The sequence below is a fragment of the Rhinoraja longicauda genome, chromosome 25, assembly GCF_053455715.1.
Source record: "Rhinoraja longicauda isolate Sanriku21f chromosome 25, sRhiLon1.1, whole genome shotgun sequence".
NCBI lineage: Eukaryota > Metazoa > Chordata > Chondrichthyes > Rajiformes > Arhynchobatidae > Rhinoraja > Rhinoraja longicauda.
The window spans coordinates 26742347-26764611 of NC_135977.1; positions in this window are offsets into that span (position 1 = coordinate 26742347).

Genomic DNA, 22265 nt, shown 5'->3' on the forward strand with positions numbered 1-22265 from the left:
ACACCGATTTCAATAAAACTACTTGCATTATCACTAATGTGACAATGGTGAGTAAGGTGGGCCTAAAATTGTCACGCTATCGTGTACCGTTTTGGCTGAAGTTCAGTCACAAACAAGATAACAAACGAGAGTTTTCGTATATAGATAGATACCAATCTTGAGGCATCGCTCCATGCCTGGAGCTCTTTGGTCACCTCCTCCATTACAGCCTTGGCGGCCTCCTGCCTTCTTGAGAATGCACATGCCATCTCTCCAACTAATTGGGCGGCACAGTGCACAGCGGTAGAGTTGCTGCCTTACAGCGCTTACAGCGCCAGAGTCCTTGGTTCGATCTCGACTACGGGTGCTGTCTGTGCGGAGTTTGTACGTTCTCCCCGTGACCTGCGTGAGTTTTCTCCGGGATCTCTGGTTTCTTCCCACACTCCAAGGACGTGCAGGTTTGCAGGTTAATTGGCTTTAGTTAAATAGTAACTAGTCCCCGAGTGTGTGTGTGCAGGATGGTGCACGTGTACAGGGATCGCTGGTCGGCGCGGACGCGGTGGGCCGAAGGGCTTTTTTCCGCGCTGTATCTCTAAACTAAACAAAACAAAACTAGTCCTTGCATTGAGGGAGCTTGGGCAAGCTCGGCACCACCCCAAACCCCCCTCCACTCCCAGCTGCACATGTGTAGCCATGTTTTCACTGGTATTTGAATCTCTAGGCCCACACAGCTCAACCTCTGACTTTATTCTGAATAATATACAACTACCTTAATGTTGGATTACTGGGTATTTTTAAAGTGGAGATTGATAGGATCTTGATTAGTAAAGGGTGAGAAAGGCAGAAGAATGGGACCCAGAAGGAAAAATAGATTGAATGGCAGAGCAGACTTGATGGGCCGAATGGCCTAATACTGCTCCCATGTCTTATTATCTTTCGGATATATTGCAATGTATTTTTCATATTTCATTATAACACAGGAGGACATTTGGCCCATCGAGTCCCTGCTGGCTCTCAGAGGCATTCCATGACCTCCGAAATCATTTCCATTTTCACCTTTTGTTTATTAGTCATATTTATTTTCCTCATGGAATGGCTCTATTTTTGATTAGAGCCAGACTTTAACTAAACGCCCGTTTAAGGTGGAACAGTGGCGCAGCTGGTAGAGCTGCTGCCTCACAATGCCAGAGACCTAGGTTTAATCCTGACCTCCAGTGGCGTCTTTGTGGCAACGTGGCTTTTCTCCAGGTGCCCCGGTTTCCTCCCACATCTCAAAGACGCGAGGTTGGCTGGCCTGTGTAAGTTCCCCGGAGTGTGTCAGGAGTGGATGAGAAAGTGGGATAACGTAGAACGAGTGTGAGTGGTCAGCATAAAGTTGGTGGGCCAAAGGGTCCGTTTCCAAGCTGAATCTCTAAACTAAGAAGCTCAGATATGAGCTTTGGGCGGCACGGTAGCGCAGCGGTAGAGTTGCTGCTTTACAGCGAATGCAGCGCCAGAGACTCAGGTTCGATCCTGACTACGGGTGCTGCACTGTAAGGAGTTTGTACGTTCTCCCCGTGACCTACGTGGGTTTTCTCCGAGATCTTCGGTTTCCTCCCACACTCCAAAGACGTACAGGTATGTAGGTTAATTGGCTGGGTAAATGTAAAAAATGTCCCTAGTGGGTGTAGGATAGTGTTAATGTGCGGGGATCGCTGGGCGGCACGGACTTGGAGGGCTGAAAAGGCCTGTTTCCGGCTGTATATATATGATATGATGATATGATGATATCCCAAGCGTAAACTGGTACAGCCTTCCACTCCAGCTACGTGCCAGTCCCAAGACACCTACTCACTGCCAGCTGACTCTGCAAGGCATCCAACAGGGCAGTGTTCAGATGTCCTAGCACTGAGGCTGGGATCTCTGCCTGCTGAGTCCAAGCCAGTGTAGGCCTGGAGCCTGTCCAGTCAACCCATTGAAGTCAGTGAGAAGAAGCAGCTGCTGCAGCACAGTAAGTGTCAGGCAGTTTAAACTTTAAAGATACAGTGCAGAAACAGGCCCTTCAGCACACCCAGTCCATGCGCCAGGCAGCGATCGATCGCCTCGTACACTAACACTATCCTACACACTGGGGACAAGTTACAATTTTACCGAAGCCAATTAATCTACAAACCTGCACGACTTTGAAGTGTGGGAGGAAACCGGATCACTGGGTTGAAAACCCAGGCGGTCACAGAGATAATGTGCAAACTCAGATTAGACAGCACCCATGGTCAGGATCAAACCTGGATCTGTGGCACTGTAAGGCAACAGCTCTACCACTGTGCCACTGTGCGCCACTCATAAAATACATTTACTTTAATAGTCCTTTTTAAAATTTAATTTAATTTGATTGATTTAAATTCATTTTCAGGTACTTAATTGATAGCACATGTTTCTCGTCTTTAAAACATATTTTCAATAACTAAAATGCTTTGGTGATATCTGAATGTCTGGATGTTTGCAAATATCTGAAATCATATCTAAGACATTGACAAACATTCAATTTAAATGGCAGCTTTGGCACGGAGTGAGCCGGGAGTGGTGTCCTCACTGGCTGTCAGCTGTTCTGGGCACCGCACCTTATCCACAGGCTGAGAGATGCTCTGTGCTCCACTGGGCCTCACTGATCGGCGGGGCAGTGGCTTCCCAGGGTGGACTGGGATCAGGAGGACACTGTAAGAGGAAGCAAGCTCCAACAGCAGGGAACTAGTTCAGCCTACTTCAGTGTCGGAACAGCAGCGGGAGACTTCTAATGGCAACGTCGGATTGGTTGCGTGTCAAAATTGGTTAATTCCTGGTCTACCAATGCAATTTTTGGTACCAAAGATACCAAAATACTAAAGTTACCTCTGTAGCCATCCCCCTTCAAAACAAGTCTACCCTTTTGGATTACAGTTGAGAGGGATGGCCCATCAGCTGTGTGGCACTGAGCCTGGGGAAGGCTAACGTCAGGCAGAGCCACCATTCTGGGAGACTCGTAAGTGGTCTCCGAATTACTCCCAGTGCTAAGTGCCAGAGAGAGTAGGAACAGGAAGATAGGACAGATAACTGCGTGGCTGAGGAGTTGGTGCAGGGGGCAGGGATTCAGATTGTTGAACCATTGGGATCTCTTCTGGCGCAGAGGTGACCTGTGCAAAGAGGGATGGGTTGCACCTGAACTGGAGGGGAACCAATACCCTGGCAGGCAGATGTGCTAGTGCTACGCAGTGGGCTTAAAACCAAATTGGCAAGGAGACGGGATCCAACGCAGGACTGAGGCAGGTGAGAGGCTGAAAGTCGGCATGGAAGATGCTGAAAGCAGGTTCAATGGACAGAATAGGTATGAGCGTTGCAGGAAGCAAGGAAGGACTGTGGATTGAATTGCATTTATTTTAACGTGAGAGGCCTGACGGGTAAAGCAGATGAACTCAGGGCATGGATAGGAACGTGCGACTGGGACATTGTAGCCCTTCCAGAAACCTGGCTAAGAGAGGAGCAGGACTGGATGCTTCACGTCCAAAGGTACAGGTGCTACAGGAGAGATAGAGGTGACAGTAAATGAGGAGAGCATATTACTTTCTTGATTAAGGAGAACTAGACCAAGTGGACCTGTTGGGCCCAAACCTCTCCTGCATTGGTGCAGCACCCTCTCCTCCCCCACTCCCTCCCCCTCCCTTCCCCTCCCCCTCCTCCTCCCCATCCCTTCCCCCCCTCTCTCCCACTCCCTCCTCCCTTGCCTCCCCCTCCCTCTCCCTCCCCTCCTCCCCTACCCCCTCCCCAACCCCCTCCCCTCCCCACTCCATCCCCTCGACCCCCCTTATCCTCACTACTCCCCCCTCCCTCCCTCCCCCCCTCCCTCCCTCCATCCCTCCCTCCCACCCTAGGAGATAGATTTAAACTTTAAAATGTGAATAACAAAAAATATAACACCAATTTCAATGAAACTTCTTCCATTAGCACCAAAGGGACGACGGTGAGGAAGGTGGGCCTAAAATTGTCGTGCTATCGTGTACCGTTTTGGCTGTAGTTCAGGAACAAACAAACAAACAAACAAGAGTTTTAGTATATAGATGACATGGTTATATGGGTGGAGCTGAGAAATGAAAAGGGGATGGTCATCTTGGTGGGAGTGTATTATTGGCTCCCACATAGTCTACAGGAATTAGAAGAACAAATCTGCCAGGCGGGAAATTGCACTGCAAGTCTAATAAGGTTGTCATGGTTGGGGACTTTACATTTCCCAATATAGACTGGGACCGATATATACTGCCAAGGGCTTAGACAGGGTGGCATTTGTCAACTGTGTTCAGGGAAGTTTCCTCGGGCTATATGTTGAGGCAAAGGTTGAACCACTCGTAGAGGGGAGGCAAAGGCTGAACCACTCGTAGAGGGGAGGCAAAGGTTGAACTGCTCTCAGGAAATTGGGAAGAGCAGGTGTCCGAAGTGTCTGCTCGTGAATATTTTGGGACCAGGGACCACTGTTCCTTTAGTTGTAAAATAGTTATGGACAAATCCAGCATGAGCCCACAATCTGTATTCAGGTAAGGCCAAATGTAATGGTATTAGACAGGAACTTGCTCAGGTTGATTGAAGTAGACAATAGACAATAGACAATAGGTGCAGGAGTAGGCCATTTGGCCCTTCGAGCCAGCACCGCCATTCAATATGATCATGGCTGATCATTCTCAATCAGTACCCCGTTCCTGCCTTCTCCCCATACTGCCTGACTCCCCTATCCTTAGGAACTCTATCTAGCTCTCTCTCGAATGCATTCAGAGAACTGGCCTCCACTGCCTTCTGAGGCAGAGAATTCCACAGATTCACAACTCTCTGACTGAAAAAGTTTTTCCTCATCGCCGTTCTAAATGGCCTACTCCTTATTCTTAAACTGTGGCCCCTTGTTCTGGACTCCCCCAACATTGGTTGTTTGCACGCAAAGGAACTCCTGGAAAATGGGATGCTTCTAAAACTGTGATGATGAGAGTTCAGGGCATGCAGTTTGACTGGTGGCTCCAGTGTAATATTGAGACGTGTGTGTTCAGACAGTGAAAACCATGTATCCACACATACTGTGAAGGTGCAGACTACAGCAATGGCTCCATGATTTGGACAGTTCTGGAGGAGCCTTGCCACTTGAGAGAGAAAGGCTGGCAAGATGTATCATATATTCATGACTAGGGAGGAAATGCTGGTTTAAACCGAAGATAGGCACAGAATGCTGGAATAACTCAGCGGAACAGTCAGCATCTGAATGAATGAATGAATGAATGAATACGTTTATTGGCCAAGTATGTGCATATTCAAGGAATGTGCCTTGGTGCTCCGCTCACAAATGACAACACAAACAATTAAGAATAAAGCATAAACACATCAAAACAATAAGGATACAACATTGCGGTCTAAACATGTGGGGGGAAATAAACCAGAGCAAAAAAGAAACTACAGACTTTGGTTATTGAGTAGAACTACTACTCGTGGAAAAAAAAAGCTGTTTTTATGTCTGGCTGTGGCTGCTTTGACAGTGCGGAGTCGCCTTGCAGAGGGAAGTGCTTCAAAGATTTTGTGGCCAGGGTGAGAGGGGTCAGAGATGATCTTGGCCGCTCGCTTCCTGGCCCTTGCAGTGTATAGTTCGTCAATGGGGGGAAGGTTGCAGTCTGAAGAAGGGTCTCAACCCGAAACGTCACCCATTCCTACTCTCCAGAGATGCTGGCTATCCCGCTGAGTTACTCCAGCATTTTGTGTCATGCATTCATGTATTGTCTTTCTGCTCACTGGATAGCATGCAGCAAAACCTTTTCACTGTACCTTGGTGCACATGACAATAAACTAAACTGAAATGAAGACATATGGACATCAGCTAAATGCTGCCTGACCTCGTTGCAATTATATCATATCATCATATATATACAGCCGGAAACAGGCCTTTTCGGCCCTCCAAGTCCGTGCCGCCCAGCGATCCCCATACATTAACACTATCCTACACCCACTAGGGACAATTTTTACATTTACCCAGCCAATTAACCTACATACCTGTACGTCTTTGGAGTATGGGAGGAAACCGAAGATCTCGGAGAAAACCCACGCAGGTCACGGGGAGAACGTACAAACTCCTTACAGTGCAGCACCCGTAGTCAGGATCGAACCTGAGTCTCCGGCGCTGCATTCGCTGTAAAGCAGCAACTCTACCGCTGCGCTGCCGTGCCGCCCTCCTACCTCCTCCAAGGCCTTGGGCTTGCCCCCAGATCCATGTTCGGCAGCTGTGAGCAGGAGGAGGGGGGTGTTGGAGGAGGAAGAGAGAGATGATGAATGAGGAATAATTAAGGAAGAAGAGAGAGGGAAAAGGAGGAGATATCATGGGCAACCTGCCGAGCGCTGAGCTGCCGGAGGAGGTAGTTGAGGCAGGTGTTATCGCAACGTTTAAGAAACATTTAGACAGGTACATGGATAGGACAGGTTTAGAGGGATATGGGCAAAATGCAGGCAAGTGGGACTAGAGTAGATGGGACATTTTGACTGGTGGGCAAGAGAGAGTTAGATTTAGATTTAGCTCTCGGGGCTAAAGGAATCAAGGGATATGAGGAAAAAGCAGGAACGGGGTATTGATTTTAGATCACAGGTATTTATTCACAAAATGCTGGAGTAACTCAGCAGGTCAGGCAGCATCTCGGGAGAGAAGGAATGGGTGATGTTTCGGGTCGAGACCCTTCTTCAGACTGATGTCAGGGGGGCTGGACAAAGGAAGCTAAAGGGACAAAGGAAGCAATTGATTTTAGATGATTGGCCATGATCATATTAAATGGCGGTGCTGGCTTGAAATGACGAATGGCCTACTCCTGCACCTATTTTTCTATGTTTCTACGTTTCTATGCTGGGCTGAAGGGCCTGTTTCCACACTCTAAGACTCTATGAGTCTAAGACACTAAGACTTTATGACTCTATGACTAACCCTATTGTGGCCAGCCTGCCCATGGACTACTTGGCTGACTGTAGTACCAGCAAACCTCTTGGAAATTCTTCATTCACCAACTTTTTCACATCTTAATTTCCCTCTGCTGCTACCTGGCCACAGTGCAAAAATAAAGGTTAATACAAAATAAACAGACTTGGACAAGGTTATAAATCAAAGCCTGCCATATTGTCGAGTGGTGTCACCTGATCACTGATATGCTTTGCCTCAGTGCTGACCTTCTGCAATGCCGTTGGCTGCACTGGTGGATCAATGCAGATCTGCCCTTGGAGTTGCAGCACGCCTGGTGACTTTGAGAGAAGGAGGCTACAGATGGTCCTGTCCACTGATCTCTGGCAGCTCTGGGCCTGAATGTAGGGCCGGTGAGCATGGGCCGTTGGGGCTGAAAGGTCACAGAGAAGGGCTGATGGTGTGGTGGTGGTGGCATCATGAAGGGAGGATGGCAGATTTCTGCTGCATGGGGCTCAGTGCTGACATATCAACAATCTGCAGCACCGGGCACAGCATAGAGTGGCACAGAGACACAGCAGTAGAGTTGCTGCCTCATAACGCTGGGGACCTGGGTTCCATCCTGACTATGGGTGATGTCTGTGTGGAGTTTGCACATTCTCTCTGACTGCGTGGGTTTTCTCTGCGTGCTTCCGTTTCCTCCCACGTCCCAGAGATGTGCAGGTTTGTAGGTTAATCGGCTTTGGTAAAATTGTAAATTGTCCCTCGTGTGTAGGATAGTTATAGTGGACGTGGCGATCTCTGGTCGGCGTGGACTTGGTAGGCCAAAGGGGCTGCTTCCTCGCTTGTATCACTAGACTAGACTAGACTAGACTAGACTAGGCTAGGACTGCGACTGGGACTAGGACTAAATCAGTCTGACTTGTTGTAGCACAGATTGCTCCATTGCTTACCACCAAGTAAAGCCCTTTGTGAATGGATAGGCGATGTTTCCGGTCAGGACCATCTTCAACGTCTGATCCATGCTCACCCAAGGTTCAAATCCATGTTCTCCAGAGATGCTGCCTGACCCGCTGAGTTGCTGCAGCACTTTGTGTATTTTTTTTGTAAACCAGCACCTGCAGTTCCTTGTGCCTACACAGTCCTTTGTATGCTGTCCCCCCAAGGCCCCTGTGGTGGCTTTTAGTTGACTACATTGCCTGCCTGACGGAAGGGAAGCTACCAGCTGTTGGATGCTGCAGAACAATTGTGCTTTCATGTGCTAATGAAGTTAACCACTATTTTCAAGCCAGGAAGAATAAACTCCAAGCTCAATGCAAATCCCTGAGCATATTGGTGCCAGATTCCTTCGAGCTCCTTGACATTCACGCAGGTTTTCTGGCTGGCCTTCCCAGGCAGTGCGCACTTCAACACAGAAATCTATTATAGCTCCGAGGATTGTCCCATCAACATCCTCATCCGAGTCCCCTGGACCTGAGTGCATGTCCGACGTCAGGCTTTGGAGAGCTGGCAGAGTCATGGAGTCGTACAGCGTGGAAACCTAGGCCCTTCGGCCCAACTTGCGACCAACATGACCCATCTACACTGGCCCCACCTGCCTGCACGTGGCCCATCTTCCACTAAGCCTATCCTATTTAAGTCCCTGTCCAAATGTTTTTTTTAAATGTTGTGATAGTCCCTGCCTCAACTACATCCTCATTCCATATATGAACCACCCTTTGTATTAAAAAATTGCCCCTTGGGTTTCCAATAAATCACCCCCGCCCCCTCGCCTATAAATTATGTCCTCTGGTTCTTCATTCCTCTACTCTGGGTAGAAGACTGTTCATTTACCCTATCTATTCCAGAGGTGGTACTAATTTCCCACAACAGGGCATTTCATAAATTCATGTTCATACGTTATAGGAGCAGAATTAGGCCATTCGGCCCATCAAGTCTACTCTGCCATTCAATCATGGCTGATCTATCTCCCTCTCTCAACCCCATTCTCCTGTCTTCTCCCTATAACCCCTGACACCCGTATGAATCAAGAATCTGCCAAACTCCGCCTTAGAAGTACCCATTGTCTTGGCCTCCACAGCCTTCTGTGCCAATGAATTCCACAGATTCACCACCCTCTGACTAAAGAAATTCCTCCTCATCTCCTTTTTAAAGGTACTGCAATTCCTTTTATTCTAGGGCTATAGCCCCTGGTCTCGGAACTCTCTCAGTAGTGGAAACATCCTCTCCACATCCACTCTATCTCAGCCTTTCACTATTCGGTAAGTTCCAATGAGGTCCCCCCCTCATCCTTCTAAACTGCAGCGAGTGCAGGCCCAGTGCCGTCAAAACATCATCGTATGTTAACCGTCTCATTCCTGGCATCATTCTCGTAAACCTCCTCTGGACCCTCTCCAACGCCAGCACATCCTTCCTCAGACATGGGGCCCAGAACTGCTCACAGTACTCCAAATGCAGTCTGACCGGCGCCTTAGAGATCATCATGTTCCCAATGTTGGGGGAGTCCAGAACAAGGGGCCACAGTTTAAGAATAAGGGGTAGGCCATTTAGAACGGAGATGAGGAAGAACTTTTTCAGTCAGAGAGTGGTGAAGGTGTGGAATTCTCTGCCTCAGAAGGCAGTGGAGGCCAGTTCGTTGGATGCTTTCAAGAGAGAGCTGGATAGAGCTCTTAAGGATAGCGGAGTGAGGGGGTATGGGGAGAAGGCAGGAACGGGGTACTGATTGAGAGTGATCAGCCATGATCGCATTGAATGGCGGTGCTGGCTCGAAGGGCTGAATGGCCTACTCCTGCACCTATTGTCTATTGTCTATTATCAGCGTTACATCCCTGTTTATATTTTCTTGATTTATATTCTGAATATTTTTATACTTTATAACGCTTGTTAGAATGGAATGAAAAAATGCTATTATATTCCCCCTCTGTTCCTCAGCCACTGGATGGCCAGGTGGTGAGGAGGTGAGCAGAATACACTATCCTCAACAGCAACCTGCAAATCGGACACGATTGCAGAATCAGCGTGAAGTGGGGTCCGAGGAGGAGGCCTAAGGTGAGGACATCATCATCTATTATTTCTGCCCTTCCATTGACCAGTGTCCGCGTGAGCAGCAGTTTCAATTATGGCACACGCCAACTCCCCCATTAGTTCAAGGAATGGAGCTGCACCTCTGTGTTGCTGGTGTGGTTGAAATAGCCTTGGTGAGTTCCAGCAGTGTATTTAATTGATAATACACAGTGCCGCAGTGCAGCGTGGTGCAAGGTGAAACGGTTATTGTGGTGAATTGGATGCCATTCAAGAGGGCCGCCCGCTGTCCAGGGAGCTCCAGCAGTAGTGTACTGAGGCTGAGGTTTTATTCCTTGTTTCCATTGAGGCTGGGACTTTATTCCTTGCAGCGTAGTGGCAGTAGGCTTTATTCCTTCTCAGCTTGAAATCACTGAGGGATGACCTTATAGAGGGCTATAAATTCCTGAGGAGAATAGATTGCATGAATGTACACAGTTATTTTTCCAGGCTTGTGGAATCAAGAATTAGTAGGAATAGGTTTAAGGGGTGAGGGGAACATTTTAATACAAACCGGGGGGAAAAAGACGGACAGGTACATGTATAAGAAAAGGTTTAGAGAGAAGATAGATACAAAGTGCTGGAGAAACTCTGCTGGTCAGGCAGCATCTCTGGAGAAAAATGATGGATGACATTTCGGGTCTGATGAAGGGTCCCGACAGTGAAAAGCTTTTGGTGCGTGCTAACCAGTCAACGGAAAGACTATACATGATTACATTCGAGTCAACCACAGTGCACATACACGATAAAGGAAATAATGTTTAGTGCAAGATAAAGTCCAGTAAAGTCCGATTGAAGATAGTCCAAGGATCTCTAATGAGGTAGATAGTAGGTCAGGACTGCTCTCTTGTTGTTGATGGGACGGTTTAGTTGCCTGATAATGGCTGGGAAGAAATTCTCCCTGAATCTGGAGGTGTGCATTTTCACACCTTGCCTGATGGGAGAGGGGAGAAGATGGCGTGACTGGGGTGAGACTTGTCCGTGATTACGCTGGTGGTCTTAGAGGATGGAATGGCGATGCTATCGAATGTAGCCTCCCCGTGCTTGGCAGTATCAGCTGTCAATCTCGTCTTGGACCAGAGATGGATCGTGACTCCAACCAGGCAGCTGTTAAAACACATGGAGAATGGGGAGGCTTGTTTAATGCTCCAGCAGAACCTGCTGTTTGCTTTGCTTTGCCTGACAATTACCTTATCCCAACACTGCAAAGATAAAAACTGTGCAAACCTCCCTGATCATGGATGGAAATAAGTCACGTGTACCCAACCAAGGTTAGTTTGGAGATAGAGCATGGAAACAGGCTCTTTGGCCCACTGAGTCCATGCCGCCAATCAACCATCCATTCACACTAGTTCTTTTATCTCACCTTCGCATCCACTCTCTATGGAACTGATGGTCTATAGAACTGATGCTGAGAATTATATTCTGCACTCTGTATCTCCCCCTTTGCTCTACCTATTGTACTTGAGCTTGGCTTGGTTGTATTTATGTCAGGTGTATCTGATCTGATTTAGCAGTATGGTGAACAAAGTTTTTCACTGTACCTCGGTACACCTGACAATAATAAAACTAAACCTAAAGCTAAACCATCCTAGAATCCAGGAGGGTCAGTGATTCCTGGTTTCAACATTCACGCAAGTATTTGTTGACTGCAGAACCTTGTTGCATCAATTGAGTTTGACACCTACTCTTGCCATACCAAAATTAATAGTTATGTTTAATTGGGGAATGTGATATTATTTCCCCCGCTTTAAGTAAGGATAATTTTTTGCTGAAATAAATCTCCATTGAATGGGTTCTGAAGGGAATTCCCTATTTAAGGAGCGCATTGACTCTGATTTGGTGACCCAGCCTATGAGGTTCTCATTGCCAATCAATCATATATAGAGATAGAGTGATACAGCGTGGAAACAGGCCCTTCGGCCCAACTTGTCCACACCGACCAACATGTCCCATCTACACTTGCCGGCGTTTGGCCCATATCCCTCCAAACCTGTCCTATCCATATACCTGTCTAATTGTTTCTTGAACTTTGCAATAATCACCTGCCTCAACTACCTCCTCTGGCAGCTTGTTCCATGCACCCTTTGTGTGAAAAAGTTACCCGTCAGGTTCCTATTAAATCTTTCCTCCATCACCGTATACCTATGCCTGTGGTTCTCAATTCCCCTACTCTGGGCAATGGAATCTGTCCATCTACCCGATCTATTCCTCTCATGATTTTACACCTCTATAAGATCACCCCTCATCCACCTGCGCTCCAAGGAATAGAGTGCCAGCCTGCTCAACCTCTCCCTACAGCTCAGACCCTCGAGTCCTGGCAACATCCTCCTAAACCTTCTCTGTACCCTTTCCAACTTGACAATATGTTTCCTCTAACGTGGTGCCTAGAATTGAACACAATATTCTAAATGCAGTCTCACCAACGTCTTATATAACTGCAACATGACCTCTCAACTTCTATACTCAATATGCAGGAAGGAACTGCAGACGCTGGTTTACACCGAAGATAGGCACAAAATGCTGGAGTAACTCAGCTGGACAGGCAGCATCTCTGGAGAGAAAGAATGGGTGACGTTTCGGGTCGAGACCCTTCTTCAGAGTTCTATACTCAATGCTCTGACAATCGCAGTAATATCTTAAGATTTGCCTTTTAAAAATCACAGTCGTGATATTCAGTATGTTATACGAGGATCACGCTTGAAACGAATTCTGTACATAGTCATGGAGTGATACAGTGTGGAAACAGGCCCTTCAGCCCAACTTGGCCACACCGGCCAACATGTCCCATCTACAGCAGTTGGTCCATATCCCTCGTCCGTATTAATCAAACTGATCTCCCGGTGGCCGAGCACTTCAACTCCCCCTCCCATTCCCAGTCTGACCTTTCTGGCATGGGCCTCCTCCAGTGCCATAGTGAGGCCCACCGAAAATTGGAGGAACAGCACCTCATATTTCACCTGGGCAGTTTGCAGCCCAGTGGTATGAACATCGACTTCTCCAACTTTAGATAGTTCCTCTGTCCCTCTCTTCCCCTCCTCCTTCCCAGATCTCCCTCTATCTTCCTGTCTCCACCTATATCCTTCCTTTGTCCCTCCCCCCTGACATCAGTCTGAAGAAGGGTCTCGACCCGAAACGTCACCCATTCCTTCTCTCCAGAGATGCTGCCTGACCTGCTGAGTTACTCCAGCATTTTGTGAATAAATCCCTCCAAACCTGCGCTATCCATGTAGCTGTCTAACTGTTTCTTAAACGATGGGATAGTCCCAGCCTCAACTACCTCCTCTACCCACCACCCTTTGTGTGAATCAGTTCAATTATTCTCGACAGGGTTGATGGCTGTAAGGCTCCTTGTGTTTTTTTTTCACAGATTCCCGTTGCTTCGCGCCAGCCTCGGCAAGACCAGTTTGATTTTCTTTGGCAGCTCTCCGGGGCAACGCGAGGCGAGGGCTCATTCTCACCCATTGTCCGCGGTGAGAAAAGCGAGCTCTTTTTACAGGTGTCCACAAGCCGCAGCCGCTCCTGTGTGTACACATTAACAGCCCCATCAATACCTGCAAAGCAAGCACGTCCTGCCACTGACTGAATGCCATACCCCGGGCGCTGTGAGCGTGTGTGTTAATCATTAGCTTTCTGCCGGGGGGCAAATTAATGGTCGATATTGAAGGGGGACGTCTGGGGCAGAGATTTTAGTTCCAAGCAGAGATTTAAATTCCAATTCTTGATTGCTGCCCGACAATCGCGCGAAATATCCAATTCGAGCCACTTGAAGATGACCAATTTTACCTCCACAATGGTCGACAGCTGCCGACTGCGTTCAACTCTGCAAATCCCTCTCCAACCCACTCGGCTTTTACTGCTATAAGACACTCGCCATAATCCACCTCCTCTCGCAAACCTTTTGAGTCGTAGAGTGATACACTGTGGAAACAGGCCCTTCGGCCCAACTTGCTCACACCTGGCCATTATGTCCCATCTAAACTAGTCTCACTGGCCTGCATTTCATTCTTTTGTCCTCTATCTCTCCACATCACCGTCTAGATCTCTTATTTCCCTTTCCCCGGACTCTCAGTCTGAAAAAGGGTCTCGCCCGAAACGTCACCTATTCCTTTCTTCGGGAGATGTTGTCTGGCCCGCTGAGTTACTCCAGCTTTTTGTGTCAATCTTCGGCTTACACCAGCATCTGCAGTTCCTTCCTACACACTTGCCTGCGTTTGGTCCATATCATTCTGTCCATGTCAATCTGTCACTTGGTCCATATCAATCTGTCCTATCCTTGATTATTACCGGTCTCAGGGGTAATGCGGAGAAGGCAGGAAAATGGGGTTAGGAAGGAGAGATAGATCAGCCATGGTTGAATAACGGAGCAGACTTGATGGGCCGAATGGCCTAATTCTTCCCCTATCACTTATGAACTATCCATTAACCCATCTAATTGCTTATTAAATGTTGTGATAGTCCCTGCCTCAACTACCTCCTCCAGCAGCTCGTTCCACACACCCACCACCCTTTGAGCGAAAAAATTACCCCTCAGATTCCTATTAGATCTTTCCCCCACACCTTAAACCTATGTCCTCTGGTTCTTGATTCTCCTACGCTGCCTGGGCAAGAGACTCTGTGCGTCTGTCTGTCTACCTTCCTTTATTTCTCTTACATCTTCCCGGCAACTCGTTTTCAGATTTTTTGATGAGGATCTTTCTTGCCACCTTCCAATTCTTTAAAGTGTCGTACGAACAGAAGTGGTTGATATTATCCTGAGAAAATATTCCACCAGAACAGTCCAGTTCCCCTTAAAGTTGGAGGTAAGAAGAATTATAGACGGCGTTCCGTTTGCAGTCTGCAGTGCCATTTAGCAAACTTGCACGTTCAAACTTACATTTTATAAAACAAGTGATTTGCGCCTTATTTGTTCCGCGCTGTTGCATACTACGTGTGTGGATGTATCATAAGCACGACCATAACCTGCATCGAAATCGTGTCCAGACAATGTCTGGGGTACAAAACATGAACTATCCTGAAATAGACGCGAAATGGTGGAGTAACTCAGCGGGGCATCTTGGAGAAAAGGAACGGGCGACGTTTCGGGTCGAGACCCTTCTTCAGACTGAGAGTCGGGGGAGAGGGGAACTAAAGACATGAAAAAATACAAAGAACAAACGAGTGAAAGGTGTGAATTGGACACATCAAAGCCAACAACGACGATCAAGGAAAGGCGGAGCCCACAATGGTCAAAGAAAGGTGGATGAACTACCCGGTCCTAATTGCATCATGAGGCATTTGAGAGCCGTGATAAGAACGAGGGTTATGTTGGAAGGGACTGCCTCTGCTGGTTTAAACCTGAGATAGACTGAAAAAGCTGGAGTAACTCAGCGGGCCAGGCAGCCTCTCTGGAGAGAAGGAATGGCTGACTTTTCGGGTCGACACCCTTCTCAGGCCGAGGGTTACACTTTTTGCTTTGATTGTCCAAAGAACGTCGGGAACAACCAAGAGTTGGGGTCTTCCACATCTGTGTTTCTCTGCTTTAAGGGGTGCATTAGTTAATCCACCCCGGTGCGATGTGACAAGAGGTTGGAGGCGTGTTTAATGCTGGAATAACTCCGCGCACGTTGTGGACAATGTGCCGCTGTCAGCTCTTCAAGTGAGATTGACCACCTCGTTAATTCGAAGGTATTTATTCACAAAATGCTGGAGTAACTCAGCAGGTCGGGCAGCATCTCAGGAGAGAAGGAATGGGTGACCTCAGTCTGAAGAAGGGTCTCGACCCGAAACGTCACCCATTCCTTCTCTCCCGAGATGCTGCCTGACCTGCTGAGTTACTCCAGCATTTTGTGAGTAAATACCTTCGATTTGTACCAGCATCCGCAGTTATTTCCTTACACTACCTCGTTAATTCTGATCAAAAGACCCACCAACCTTGGGAGGAACTGATTTCACAGGAGTTTCTTTTCTTGGATCTGCGCGTGTTTTTATTACAACCGTATTCCTGCTCCGATACTGAACGAATAAATATCGCAAGTTTTTGATAATTTCGTGTATGTTACAGGGAACAAATGAAATGCTTTCACGTCAAGAAATTGAGTTCCAACATTTTACACGATTGGACTAGTTCGCGTTAACCAGCTGTTGATGAAAATGCAGCAAATTACACATTTTCCTCGTCGCTCATGTGATTTTTATTTTGAAAGTTATATATTTTAAAAGCCAAAGCCTGCTTTGTGCTCCCCTTAAATCTAACCCAATACCACAGAAACTGTAAATTCCTGCCATCTTTCATCTAGTTTTCCTCGTGAGAGGAATAGATCGGGTAGATGCAGAGTCTCTTGCCCAGAGTAGGGGAATCGAGGACCAGAGGACATGGGTGTACGGTGAAGGGGAAAATATTTAATGGGAATCACACAAAGGGTGTATGGAACGACAGGAGGTAGTTGAGGCAGGGACCATTGCAATGTTGAAGAGACAATTAGTTAGGTACATGGATAGGACAGGTGCAGAAGGATATGGGCTATGCGAAAGCAGGTGGGACGAGTGTGAATGGGACATGTTGGGCGGTGTGGGCTAGATGGGCCGAAGGCCACGCTGTGTGAATCTACTGCTCTAGAACTCTATTTTACACCAGGCAACGAATAAACCACTGAGCATCGAATAAGTGGAAAGGGCTTGTTGTTTCTTTCGTGTACAGTCCAATATTGTCCTATACTTAACATGCAAAGCAGAGCAAAGCAAAACATGTGTCCATATTGTATGATTGACCGCTCTCCCACTTTCCATCCTTTTGAAGGCCTTCATGTTGTTATGCTATTTCTCAGCCAGCAGATTTCTTTGAATTTCTGGCAAATTAGTAATAATGAGATAGAACCAAATTGTTGGAGTAACTGAGTGGGATAGGCAGCATCTTTGGAGAGCAGAAATGGGTGACCCCGATTCTCAGCCTGAAGAAAGGTCTCGACCCTAAACGTCACCCATTCCTTCTCTCCAGAGATGCTGCCTGACCTGCTGAGTTACTCCAGCATTCTGTGTCTATCTTTGGTGTAAACTAGCATCTGCAATTCCTTCGTACAAATTACCGATAATACCTGGAGATGGCCTGATTCATCACTATAGCCAATGGCATGTTTTGTCAGCAATGCCATTAATTATGTTAGACCACACTTGTACATTCAGATACCTAATGCAGTGATGTGGGACATGAGAAGAGACCATGTACCTTGTATTGCCTGACGTTCAAAGTACTTTGCTCTGCACATTAGTCTTTTGAAATGACAGTATAACTTTGCACTTTTTCAGTTTAATTAAGCTGTTATTTACTTTATTAATCAGTGTAGATTCATGCTGTAAATCGAAAATGTAATTCAATGGAATGTTCTATTTATTAGTTATTGCTAATATTAGTTGGTACGGGTTTAGTGCCAACTGCTGTGGGATGGTCTCACAATGTTGGTTGAACGGTTGAAAAAATCTATTACCAAATCAAACCCAAACATCTTAAATTAAGGGGGAAAAAAATGCCTGTCAAGCGAATGACCAAATTCAGAAGAAAGCACACAGATTAATTGAACTTCACAATCTTACATGTCCAATCTAGACTTTATCTGCTGTCACACAGTGGGTCTATTGGTACGTGTTTCTGGGATAAGACTCTTGCCAAAAAAATTGCAGGAACATCTCAAACAGACAAAAACCTGTCCTGTGAATTTCTAGTAGATATCCAATTTACTGGAAATTGATTTAATTTAAGACATTTCACTTTAAACAACAAAGATATGATTTGAGACATTTTGATTCAGACAACCGAGGTCTACGGAAGTTTCTTCCTGGATATTAACAATTGAAGAACCTGATATCCTATCATAGTGTTCAGTGGCCTTTGGTGCTTTCTGGATACATTTGCCACTTTGTTAAAAAGTAGTTCTGATTTTAGTCAAGGAATCGTGTGGAAAATGGAAATGTAAGTCCTCCATCTCTATTCTTGTAGTTACAATGCTACCATTGGTTGATAAGCAAAACTCTCTCTGCTCTGTTCTACCAACCTGCCTCAGCACCATGCATTTCCACAGAATCCTGTGGATTAGATGCTCCATTCGTACAAACACTTGATCAGTTTTGTGTAATCGACCAATACACACACCAAAACTGTAGAAACAATGAACTGCAGTTGTTGGTTTATATCAAAGATAGACACAAAGTGCTGGAGTAACCCAGCAGTCAGGCAGCATCTCATGACTTTTCAGGTCGGAACCCTTCTTCAGACCCTTCCTCAGAAGGGTCCTAACCAGAAATGTCAACTATCCTTTTTCTCCAGAGATGTTGCCTGACCCATTGAGTTACTCCAGTACTATATATCTACACTCAAGACTATAATGGTGTCACCCAATTCATTTTATAATGGACTCGCCCAATGGAGAAGATCTCCATCTCATTTTAACAATTGTAAAGGAGAAAAGTTGTCTAATCTATTGCATCATTTACTTGCCAAAACAATTTATTTAACCAGATGTAATGAATAAAGAAAATATCTGTAGTTTACAGTCAAAGAGGAATTGATCCAAAATGCTCGAAATTCAATGGGTTTCAATTATTCAAGCAGTTAACCTGATGTTTACAGTATGGTACTCATTCACATAGATGTTTTTGTTTTGAGGAAGACAAACCCCAGAGCAAGCAAACATGGTGACATTGAAGTGAATGGCAGCACGATTTATTTTTTTGGAGTAATTTCTTGGTGGGGATATATCTTCTGTCTTGGAAATAACAACAATGCTGTACCTGTGCAATGTACCTCGGGTGATGCTCGGATTCTACTTCAAGGAAAGAGCTTTCTATGTTTGTTGGAACAAACTGCACAACTTAGAAAATAGCCTTGGGGTTATTTCGGATGCCAGGCATGACAAATGACAAGCATCACTGTCATGATGTATGAAAGACACAATGTGTTTTGAAGTGGGTAATGCATTGCGCTGGTATTCAGCACAGGTTGTTGACCCATGGAGAACCAATGCATTCTCTTAGCTCTAAAGTTCACAAGTTTGTTTTTCGTGGTATTAATATCCGTGACTCGATATATACAGAGTTGGTTGAATACTGTACTGAGCTCGATGCTGAACAGAATGCTTTTCAGTTTAGCTGAGGCAACCTTTACCATTTGCCTGCGTAAACGATCAGACTGCCTTTTTCCACTTTGGCTTCCTTATTGCCATTGTTGAAAAGCTGATCATCCAGATGAGAGTCATTGCAGGTCAGAGAGGGAACGGATGACCAAGGAAATGATGAAAAGGTTTATCACAAGCTCATTTTATGAACTAAAATGTCCCATTTAATTAATGGGACAGATCTATCGGTTTAGCATTTTGCCTGACCTGCTGAGTAATTCCAACACTTTTGTGTCTTTTTTTGTAAACCAACAACTGCAGCTCATTGTTTCTAGTAAAATAGGAACTTTATATTGAGAATTATTCAGGTTAATCTTCATCTGTGAATTCGCTTCCTGCATTAAATGTTTACTTTCAGCGACTATATGGTGTCATGGACACAGTTTATTATGGATCTGGGGTTTGCTGACTATTTGTCTATCAGGGCCTTCACAATGACAGGCATAATGCCATCAAAGATTTGCAATGTAAAATGAATGCAAAACACCAGATGTCGGACTTTGTATATAAACTCTTCTTCCGTGGTTGCTTTAATGTTAGATTTTGAAAGTTTCTTTCTCACACTGCCATCCCTGTTATGAGACTGCCCGAACTTTGTTGACCGCCCAGCAGAGTGAGATGTCCATCTGCAGATGTCCAACTGGCCCCCCTGCAGACTGCAGGAGTACGCGCTGAGGGACGCACTGAAACTCGGTGCAGCCAACGCCAAGGCTCTGTGGGCCAAAGATATTAGAGGAACAAGATGGACCACTCCGTTGAAATCACCTATACCTGAAGTGTAGTACGGAAAGGAGCATAACGTCCGCCATTTTAGTAGGCAAAACCCGCCGTTCGTTATGCCTCTCGCAGTGTAATCGGTGTTTTGGGGGAACAGTATGTGTGACGATACCATCAAAATGCAGAATATATCTCATCTATCGATTCACAGATTTTGATTATTTTTCTTTTAAAATGTTTCTGCAAGTTTCTGCCTACTAAAATGGCGCCTTGACGTACTACGGTTTTTAGGGTCGAGTGGTCTATCTTGCTCCTCTAGTATCTTTGCTGTGGGGGAGGACCCCGGTTTGGGGTCCTTCCGCTTCTGGACATTGGGGGGCAGGGTGTGGTGGAGACGCCTCTCAAATAAGGGAAGAGACTTCACGCCAGGGGTTCAAGTGAGTGGTAAGGGTGTGGGTAAAATTGTGTGATTTGTATAAACACTACGCACATTAAATGTATGTGTAGCCTCTGAGAATGTCGGGAAAACAATCTTCACAGTCCCTGTTTTGTATATATTTTTTACACAGAATAAAGTTTATTTAATTTTTTTAAAATCCCTTTTATGAGACAAGTACTCAGCTTGTTGCCGAACATTATGCTAAATATTATTACTTTTTGCACCCACAAGGTTAATCTCTGTCCCCAATATACCAACACACCATGAAGATCACAAACTCATGAAGCCCAGTCCATAACTGTAGCTACAAATGCGGAAATACATTTTAGCTCTCCATGAAGACTACACAATCTCTTAGATCTCTTGATATCTTTAAAAATTAGGTTTATGCAATCTGAAATTCCATTTTGTGTTTCGAGCATACGTCAGTCGAGGAGTGCCTTGACAAAAATTGTAGGTTTGTCATTACAGATGTTAACCTGTATGCCTTTGTCATCACTTCTTTGAAGCCAGATTTCAAGTCCAGTTTGCTTGGACATGCTTAAGGTCAAGTCATGTCAAGGGTGATGGGGAGAAGGCAGGAGAATGGGGTTGAGATGGAAAGATAGATCAGCCATGCTTGAATGGAACAAATGGCCTACTTCTGCCTCTATGACTTATGATCGTATGAATAAGGTCATCTTTCATAGAACAGAACAGAACACACAAGAACAGGCCCTTCGGCCCATAAATTTGTGCGGAACATAATGCCAAGACCATCTCTTATCTGCCTGCACATAATTGATATCCCTTCATTCCCTGAATATCCAAATGCCTGTTCAAAAGTCTCCTAAATGCCACTACAGTATCTGCCTCAACCATCAACCCCACCGGCACATTCCAGGCATTCACCGCCCTCTGTGCAAAATAGTTGCCCGACTCACCTCCTTTAAACTCTACCCCTCTCAACTTAAAGCTATAGCCACTAGTATTTGATTTTTCCATCCCGTGAAAAAGGTCTGACTGTCTACCCTATCTATGTCTCTCATAATTTTGTTTACTTCTATCAGGTCTCCCCGCAACCCCTGGCATTCCAGAGAAAGCAATCCAAGTCCATTCCTGTAGCTAATACTCCCTAACCCACACAGCATTCTGGCAAACCTCCTTGGCACCTGTTCCAAAGTCTCCACATCCTTGCTATACTGGGGCGACCAGAACTGCACACAATACTCTGAATACCTACAGGACCGAAGTCCTATAGACCTGCATCATGTCTTCCTGTCTCTTATTCTCAGTGGCCCGGCTTATGAAAGCAAGCATACCATGTGTCTAAGATAGACACAAAATGCAGGAGCAACTCAGTGGGTGAGGCAGCATCTCTGGAGGAAAGGAATAGGTGACGTTTCAGGTCGGAACCCACTTCTTCTGCTGAAAGATGGAGTTAATGGGCGGGGGAATGGGGTGGGGAAAACTGGAGGCGAGAAAAGGCCAGAACAAGTCAGGGCCGGCAACAGATGACCTCAGGAAGGATGGAGTTCATAAGGGCCCATTGATGGCTGGGGAAGATGTGCTAACGAGAGCAATATAAGGATGAGATCAGTGTTCCCTATAGGATACCATATGGCTTCTGTACCACCATGCCTTCTTTCATTTATGTTTAAGATATAATGATGATAAACAGCCTATGCTATTCCAACTGATGACCTCTCCCATGAACAGGCAACTATTGTCTAGTCGCTTGGAATCACAAACAAAAAGTAATTCCTTTGGTAAGTGTCACCATACCATGAGTTAGTATTGCCAGTGAAATAGAAGCCCATATTGAGCAGGTAAAAGCTTGTTAGTTTACTACCATCCTATACTGTACATTTACCCATCACGAATATTACACCTAATATTGTCAATAATTTTGGATTCTGAACTATTGACTATTTCTCCATTTAGTTTTATTTCGGATTTATAACAACTACAGTTTTTTTAAACTTTTGGATTATTGTTGAATTCACTGCTACTTATTTCCAGAAATGTC